Source organism: Mustela nigripes, chromosome 1 (assembly GCF_022355385.1).
Source record: "Mustela nigripes isolate SB6536 chromosome 1, MUSNIG.SB6536, whole genome shotgun sequence".
In the NCBI taxonomy this organism is placed as follows: domain Eukaryota; kingdom Metazoa; phylum Chordata; class Mammalia; order Carnivora; family Mustelidae; genus Mustela; species Mustela nigripes.
Window position 1 is genome coordinate 266,231,354 of NC_081557.1, and position 8,955 is coordinate 266,240,308.

The 8,955-nt window shown below is 48.0% G+C and overlaps 1 long non-coding RNA gene and 1 pseudogene across 2 annotated transcripts in view; one reads left to right on the forward strand and one right to left on the reverse strand.

Moving 5' to 3' along the window:
- Positions 1-302: 302 nt before the first annotated feature.
- On the reverse strand, positions 303-1,046 carry LOC132003234 (vacuolar-sorting protein SNF8-like; annotated as a pseudogene).
- Positions 1,047-2,254: 1,208 nt separating this feature from the next.
- The window catches only part of LOC132016110 (uncharacterized), a 10,644-nt gene continuing 3,943 nt past the window's right edge, over positions 2,255-8,955 (forward strand). The window contains exons 1-4 of one of the 2 annotated variants that reach the window (XR_009403886.1): positions 2,255-2,325; positions 3,913-4,123; positions 6,983-7,077; positions 8,389-8,822. This is a non-coding gene — a long non-coding RNA (uncharacterized LOC132016110). Of the gene's footprint in view, positions 2,326-3,912; positions 4,124-6,982; positions 7,078-8,388; positions 8,823-8,955 lie in introns of those variants that run through there. The other variant, XR_009403887.1, reaches the window with a different exon arrangement.

Below are 8,955 nucleotides of genomic sequence, written 5' to 3' on the forward strand. Positions count from 1 at the left end.
ACTAAATTCTAGTAAAGTGACTTCTTGCTTGTTTTCTCGGGGGGGGGGCGTTGTTTGAGGGTTTGGGAGCCAGATCTATTGTTTCAGACAATGCCATTCTGCAGGAAATAGCTGTAACCGCACTTTCTTCCGCTCCCCGTCAAGACTGTATGGGAAGACAATTGAATGAGAATTCTTTATTGTAGGATATGTTGTTTATTTTTCTTTAAAAAAGCAAAAAACAAAGCTGTTAGGGCTTATTCACAGACAGCTAGTCTGTCTTCTCCCTGCCCGCTACCATGCCCCCTTCTACACCCCCAGGGTCAGGGCAGGGCTTCTCTGGCCTCAGCAGTAATGGCCTGGGAGAAGGGGTCCGCCAAGAGAGCTGGCAGCCCATGGCGAGCCTCCTGCGGGGCCCGAGGGGCCAGCGGGCCCGGCCCTTCCTTCGGCAGGTGTCCCAGCGCGTGACCTCCCGCCTGAGACGGGCTTTGATATCCCCGACAGTCACGTAGCCCTCCCTCCCTGCTAGCTGCAGCTCCATGGGACGGTCCGCACTGAGCTCAGCTGGCGCCGACTGAAGGCGGGGGCACCTGCGCCAGTGCCAAGTGCCTCTTGTTTCTTCATGGCCCTGATCAAACGGTCATGGCTGACACCCTGGGCGAATCGGCCCCTTCCCTTGGACACGTCTTGCCGTAGTCCCTCCAGAGTGAACAGACCTCCCTTCCCGGGCATCGGGGCCACATACACGTCCATCTTCTGGATCCCCAGGTCGCAACAGAAAGCTCCCTCAGCCCCCACCGCAGACCAAAATCCTCTTCCAGAGGGGAGCCGACCCACGCAAGGGTGACACATGTGTCCGGGAATTACATCGGGAACTCAGGTTCCTTTCGGATCTCCTGTTTGTGCTTACTGGCAAATGCCTCCAGGTTGGTCTTGAACATGCCCAACTGTGTGGACATCTGGGCCAGCTGGGCTTCAGCCAGGAGAGTTCCTCGCTCCTTAAACTTGGCCTCTGCAAGCTTCTTGGCAATGGGTACAGCTCCCACCCCGCGGCAATGCAATCCCATACTGGGTCGGCAGGCTGCCCTGCTGTGGGGACCCTGGGTCTCCCCATCATTATAAGATATTTTAGTTAAGAACTTTCTGAATGGTAAAGACAGAATCCTACTCAAACTGATTTATTCAAGAGAAGGAATCTATTAGGTGATGTAGCTAAAAATCCAGGGGTCATGTGGGCTCTAGAGTTGCGGTTCAGAAGGTATTATTAGGATATGGTTTTTCTTTAGCTCTCAGCTCTGCTTTCCACTTGAAGGAAATGAGTGCAGAAGCTCCAGCTTTCTATTGGCTCAGGTTCAAGCCTATTGAGAATGAGTTTTCCTATCCCAAAGAGGTCATTGAATCTTAAAACCTGTTATGGGCCATGCGTCATCCCTTTACCGAAACTCGAGCCTAGAGAATATTAGGCTCTCGTTGGCCAAATTACCTCTGGGTTGGGGATGAGAACATCACTAGAACCACTGGCTTGAGAAAGAGGCTAGAGTTCCTAACTAAAAGGGAGTGTTATGAAGAATGCTTACAGCCCCAATGATCAGAAATGTCCACAAAATAGGCAAAAATCAAAAGTTTACTCATATTCAAATTCACTACATTGATTACTGTGACTTTCGACACATTCTACAACTGTAGGGGACAGCAGGGTGTATCGTCAGTGAGGCAGAGGATGAACAACATTGGGTTGGTAGACAGAGCATAGAACTAGGCTTCAGGATTGCTGAGTAATCATCTTGTTTTGACCACTAAGTTTTCCATGTGACCATGAGTAATTTATCTTACCTTTCTGGTTCTCGGGCTTTTTTTTTTTTTTTTTTTTTTTTTTTCATCTGTAAGATCAAAGAAACACCTGCCTGCATTACTTATCTCAATGGGTTATTTTGTGGCTAAAATCAGATGCAAACACTGCAAGACGGGACAGAAGGTTGTATCAGTTTATCGAGAGACGCATTTCCATACAAACGTTACATGTTTTGCTTTAGTAAATGAGGGTGAGGCTGATGTGCCTAACAATTTTTACTTCTAAAGGTTATGCGGTTCTTGAATTCCTAATTGCAAAATTGAGGCAAGTTTCTTTTATTGGTTCCAACAACTGAGTCCAAAGTTTAACCAGATAGCCATCTACTGACATCTTACTAAAAATGAGTGTGTGAAGGGTTAGCATAAGATCTGAGATGTGGGCAATCCATTAACAGATTTTTTTCATTCTTATTTTGCTCCTTCCTCTGCTACTTTTGAGGACCTACTAGGTGATGAACAGACGAGATGTGGTTCTTAACACACCCCAGAGTAAAGGTAATATGAAGATATTAAACTAGCAATCACACAAATGGATATAGAATGACAAACTGCTAAGACCTATAAAACATTCTGATGGAGAGGAATGAAAGAAGGAGGCCTCTCTGTCCAAGTGACATTTAATCTGAAACCCAGATGATGAGTAGATTAGTCAGTAGAAAGATTAGTCATTCAAAAGTGGGGGGACGGTGAATAAGAATCAGGGTGTTCCAGAGGGAGATGCTGGTGTGAAAGTCCCATGCTAACTACTGTGTTTGTTCACGCAGCCTCCCTATCCTTCCTTTTGGTAACCCAAACCTTTTCTCCCATGGGGAACTCATTTCCTGTTGTTTTGATAGATTCTACTAGCTATCTGACGGAGACCGATCACGGCACCCTCCTTCCCAGGCAATGGTGAGCGGTTCGTCTCAAGCAAGCTAGCTAAGAGGCTCCCTGGAACTTTTCTTTTAGAACATCCGAAGAAACAGAACCATTGAGCTGTGCTACTAGGCTAAGAATGTTTAATAACGTGAGAGTTCGCCCACTGGACAGTGAGAGGGAGCGTAGTCCACACAAGACCACCCTCAATTCTGACACCAAATGCGGTAGTTCCCCAACTACCTTCACTTCTGATTATTCACTGGAACGACCCAAACAACTCACTCAAAGCAGCTACACTCGTGATTACGTTTATCACAAGGAAAGAATGCACGTTACAGTCAGCCAAAGGGAAAGGCACATTGGCTGGGAGGGGAGCAAACCTGGAGCTCCCAGCTGTCCTCTCCCCGTGCAGTTAGGATAGCTCAGCTCCCTTGGCCTCTGTGTGTAACTACACACACACAGTGTCCAGAGATTTTACTGGGGCTTCATCACCTCAGCATGACTGATTGAACTCAGGGCTGATTTCAGTCTCCAGAGGTCAGCAGATGGCACCTGACTCAGAGTCTCCAGGTTGAGTCACCTTGCTGATTTTGCTCAACTCCCTGCCCCGCCCTAACTCATCTTCTTATGGTCTGGTTGGCCGATGGCCCCCAGGCAAACAGAGACTCTCTTATCAAGTATGACCTACCAAGGGCTTAGAGATGACCTCCCAGAAGCTGATGAAAAAATCCAGACCTCTCTTTCAGTAAGATTAATTTTTCAAAGCACAACTAGACATCTTTGACAGTGGCCATCTTGCCGGCATGGTGACAGTGCATGTTAAGAAGGAATCAAAAACAAGCAGAGCTGAGAAATGAAGCCATGGGGCTTTAAAGTCGTAACCTGAGCTCCTGGAATAAGTCACGCCTGAAGTCAGCGGCTTATTAGGTGCCTCACTTACGTGAGCGACTATATTTCCTTTTCACTTCAGTTTGTTCGAGTTGAGCTTTGTTCTTGCAGTTAGAGAAGTTCTGAGGTAGGAAAGAAACAGCTGCTTTCAAAGATTCGGGAGAAACACTGAACTACCACGAGCACAGGGAAGGGAGCGCGGGTTCGGGCTGAAGAGTTGCAGGGGCAAGATGGCGCCAGGGTGTGTGTGCTGTGTTGAGGATTAGGGGATTATCCTAAGTGCAGTGGGAATTTTCTGAAGGATTTTTTTTCTTTTTTCTTTTTCTTTTTTTCTAGTAACGATTTCTGAAGGACTTTAAAAGGAAAATGGCACTATTTGATTTATGTTTGTAATCATATGTATGGAGGATATGATGATTAATTGGCTAAGAGTGGTGAGAAAGAAGGATGTACCTACCAAAAATCACCCTCGGGCTTCCGGCATGAGCCGCTGGGTGGATGCAAGTACCGTTTACTGAGAAGGAAGACGGAGGAGCCAGCGTTGAAGGTCGGTTTTGGATATGATGCATTTAAAAAGCCTGTGAGTCATTCCTGTAAGAGCTTGGTTTCAAGGGACCAAGAGAAGACAGTAGGCAGTGAAGGCAGGAGTGTCCCACTAGGTAAAATCCTGAGAATTACAATAAGAACCAAAAATTGTCTGCTGGATTTAGAAACCTGTCCGTCATTAAGGACTCCGGCTAGAGCAGTTTTCATGGAGGGTGGCAAAGAAGCCATCTAGATTGGAGTGAGGAACGAATGGAAGCAAGCAAGAAGACTTTGCATTGACAGGTTTCCTAGAACAGTTGTCTGTGAGAGAAGTAAAGAGACACCGAGGAAACAGAGCAGGAGCGTGGAGTCAAAGGGAGGATTTTAGGGGGCTGGTGTCGGTGCTAAGATGGGAGATGCTTGGTTAGGTCTGAATGCTTGTAGATGTCACCTGCAAAGAAAAATAAAATAAAATAATAAAGAAAAAGAATGTGCTAGTCATGGTGGCGATCAACAATACCACACTATGGCAATAGGGTCCTGCAATATCCAACAGGTCAGACACATAGAGCTCTTCCCACAGAAGCTCTTCAGGGCAGGGGGGACCCTCCGACTGAAGGTTCAGAGACCCAGGCTCGAGCCGTCTTGTGAAGCCCTCCCTCCTCTTTAGTTTCTGGGTTCCCCGTTCGCTGCGCCCCTTTTACCGAGTGCGCAGAAGGGAGAAGAAACCACCCCTGCTTCTTAAGTTGCTTGGTCAAGAAGTGACCCACATCCCTTCTGATCACATTATATTGACAAGAACTCATCATGCGGCCTCAGCTAAAGGCAAGGGAGGTTGGGGAACAGGGTGGCTGGCTGGCTGGCTGGAGACTTTCTAGCCACCACCACCGGCTGCGGAAGGAGAAGCCTGAATTTAGGAGGACGGTCATTCCGGCTGCAGGTAAGAACCAGCGGAGCACACTCTCTGAGGAGGCAGGACGGAGTGGGATCCAGAACACATGTGGATGAATTTGCCTTTGAAAGGAGGGGGGACAAACCCTTCATTGTGAGGGAGAAGGAAGACGAAAACGAAGGCTTGTGTTTTTACCACTGAGCACTGACAGCGAGTGCCCGTTAGAAGAACAGAATAAGGGTGATAGATGTTGAAACTTGGTTGTGCCCAAATGTGGAGCCCTCATCCTCTCATCCAGAATTTGGCTAAAGAATAAGGACTTTTCTGGCCACCTCCTTTAGCAAGAATTTTTACCAATATCCTAGAATATATGAGTAGGGATGGCTGATTCTGGAGAAAGTTAAGATTAATTCCCTTGGGGGCTAGTCCCCACGATTTTTGACCTCTGTCCTGATCGCCTAAAAGAAAAACTCGGAGAGAATGATGTTTTGTCTTAAAAATGAACACATTTGAAAACAGATTCAAAGGCTTTGCCCTCCCTTGAACGCAATAGCATAAAAACCAAACTGAAATCTTGCTGAGAGTAACCTGAGGCGGTGGGGGGGGTGGGCAAATGAGCAAGAGGAACAGGTGAACGAGAGCTCGCTGTCCACGGTGGGGGAGCCGGGGAAGCCACTCAGGACGGGGCAGGTGAACCAGCTCGGGCACCGCAGCTGGAGGTGAAGCCTGCAGCACACATTCGGAAAGCCCCGCTACACTAAGCTTCACGATCTTGGCTTCTGGACAAGAGAGAACTTGTGACTGAAAGGGACACTCCAAAAAGAATTTCAATGAGGCACAACTTGAGGAAAAACAATAAGTTGCCCAGATTGCTTGGATCATGGACAGAGGGCTTGGCATGTAGACTGAATGTCATGGACGGAGAACACAGCCTTGATTGGTGGCTGTGGAGTCTGCTGCCCACGTGGTCCCCTCGGGCTGGCGTCCTGGTGAATGCTCTTTGGTGAGTGCCAATGCACTCTCCTCTGTTGGCTGTTTTTTCCTCCTTACAAATGATTCCCACAGACTCTTTCCCACCCTGGGCACTGTGGTGTTCTTTGCTAAGATGTCATCATAGTTTGGCTTTGTACACAACTTTCCTTCGAGATGCACAACACTGATGGTACAAATATAAAATGGCTTGACCCTTTGGAGAATTATTCGGCAGCCCCTTACAATGGTAAACCCACAGCCACCCTGGCACCTAAGCGTTCCATTCTTTAGCAGTTACCAAAGGGCAATGAAAACATACGCTAACACAAATTTTCCTAAAATGTTCATAGCAGCCTTACTCATAAAAGCCAAAAGCTAGACATCACCCAAATGTCCACCAACAGGAGATTGGATGAGCAGATGGTGGTACATCCATACAGTGGATTACTTCTGGACAAAGAAAGGAATGTACTGGGGTGCCTGGGTGGCTCAGTGGTTAAGCGTCTGCCTTCAGCTCAGATCATGATCCTGGAGTCCTGGGATCAAGCCCCACATTGGGCTCCCTGATCTGCCAGAAGCCTGCTTCTCCCTCTCCCACTCCCCCTGCCTGTGTTCCCTCTCACTGTGTCTTTCTCTGTCAAATAAATAGATAAAATCTTCAAAAAAAAAAAAAAAAAAAAAGGAAGGTACTACTGATAAAAGCGTGAATCTCAAAAGTAGTATGTTGAGTGAAGAAAGCCATACACAGACACAGACACACACACACACAGTCATACAGCATGCTTCTGGGCTGACAAAAGTCTTCCATATCTTGTTTGGAGTAATGGTTGCATGGGTTTATAAAGTTGTTGAAACCCATCCAACTGAACATTTAAGATCAATGTTGTTTATCGAATTTAAATTAGACCTCAATAAACATAAATAATCTTTCTGTGAGAAATGCTGTTAGCAGACCCTTACATATTCTCAGGTGTCAAGTGCTTGAAAATAAGCTTCCTGTCCTGTCTCATCCTGTAGGATGGTGCATGAGATAAATCCCAGAAGAACTGAAAGGCAGACACAACAAAGGTACAAGACCAAATGCAGCTGAACCAAACCAAGAAAGTAACTGGGTAAGTCCTGGAGCCCTGCCAGGTGGCACTGAGGTTAAACCGTGCGGGCTGTTTGGCCAACAACAGACAGCTCTTCTCATGTGGCCTGGAAAGAGGTCCGTGCTAACTCCGCTTTGTTGGCTCCTGGAGTTTACTCAGAATTTAACAGGAGTTGACCCCATAGTCTTTTGTGTAGTCATCATGAACTACGGATTCGGCATCTGGTGAGAACCTGCCTCCCGGTTCACAGACCGGAGAGAAAAGTCCCTTCCCTGAATTCCTGTTGTGTTCTTAGCTGCACCATACACAGCGTTTATTTTTATGCTGATCTAGTATTTATGAGGCAGCCAGTATAACGAAGTGGTTAAAAGCATGATCTTTGCAGTCAGAGACCTGGGTGCAAATTCTGTGACTTATTATCTGTCTAAATTTGGACAATGCACTCAACATCCCTAAGGTTCAGTAACATTTTGTGCTCGACGGGGTCGTTTCCCAGAGGGAAGGATGAAGAGGAATGTACTCACCAAACGTATCACTCGGTTTCACCCTCTTGGCAGGAGTGGTAGGTTGGTAGGGAAGAGCAGGGATGTTGTGCTCAAAGCAAGAAAACATCAGCAGTGGGGACACGGCGTTCTCCCCCAGGCATGTGAATGCAATCTCGTCATCTTCAAAGCCTGTCTGTCCGTCCGTGTTACCTACTGCGAAATAGGTGCTATTATACACACTTTATAAATACAGAAAATGAGGATCAAGATCTGTATCTATACCAGCATAAAGCTGACAACAAGCAGCTACACCTTCTATGAGTAAACAAAGGGCTTTCAGTCATTTTAATGTAACGTCTACGATAGGCAAATATTTTTCTTTTTTTACTGAAAAATTAAATATATAAAAATTCCATCAGTACACACTTTGGTAATTTTTTTTTTTTTTAGATTTTATTTATTTATTTGACAGAGAGGTCACAAGTAGGCAGAGAGGCAGGCAGAGAGAGAGAGGAGGAAGCAGGCTCCCCGCTGAGCAGAGAGCCTGATGCGGGGCTCGATCCCAGAACCCTGGAATCATGACCTGAGCTGAAGGCAGAGGCTTAACCCACTGAGCCACCAGGCGCCCCCACTTTGGTAAATTTTGACAAGAGGAACATACACAGTCGTCACCACCCAAATTTAAAAAACACACAATCAGCACATCCAAAGACCAGGCTCTGTCTCCGCCTCATGCCCCCTCTAGTCAACAGAACGACCCCTCAAAAATGACTGGATTTCGACTTCTGCTGTAGACTGAATGTTTCTGTCCTCCCCCTAATCTGTGTGCTGCAAACCTGCTCCCCAGGGTGACGGCATCTGGAGGCAGGCCTCTTGGAACTGACTGGCCTGAACGCCCTTCCACGGGAGGCCCCAGGGAGCACCTTGTTCCCTCCACCACGCGGGGACACAGCAAGAAGACGTGTCCCTGAACCGGGAAGCAGGTTCTCACCAGACCCTGACTCTGGGGGTCCCCCAGCCTTGGACTCCGCAGCCTCCAGAACCGTGAGAACAAGTGGTTCTTGCTTAGGCCACCCAGTCGGCGGTGCTGGGCAGCCCGAACCACTGAGACAACATCCAACATTCCATTCGGAGGTGCCTGTGTGTGACCCGCACACACATGGAGGCACCGGGAGTCACACGTGAGCACTCTCTGTGTCCGTTGCTTTCCTCACTCGTGTGGTCGTGACGGCTGCGTCCTCGCTGCTGGACGGTCTCCCGCTGCAGGACAGGCGCGCAAGGGGGGGGGGGGGCCGTCCACCCCCACTGGAGGGCATTGGGGGAGCGCCCAGTGCAGGACAGTCATGATTCGTGCAGCGGGTGGCACGGGGTCTGCGGGGGGCACGGGGCCTGCAGGTGGCACGGGGTCTGCGGG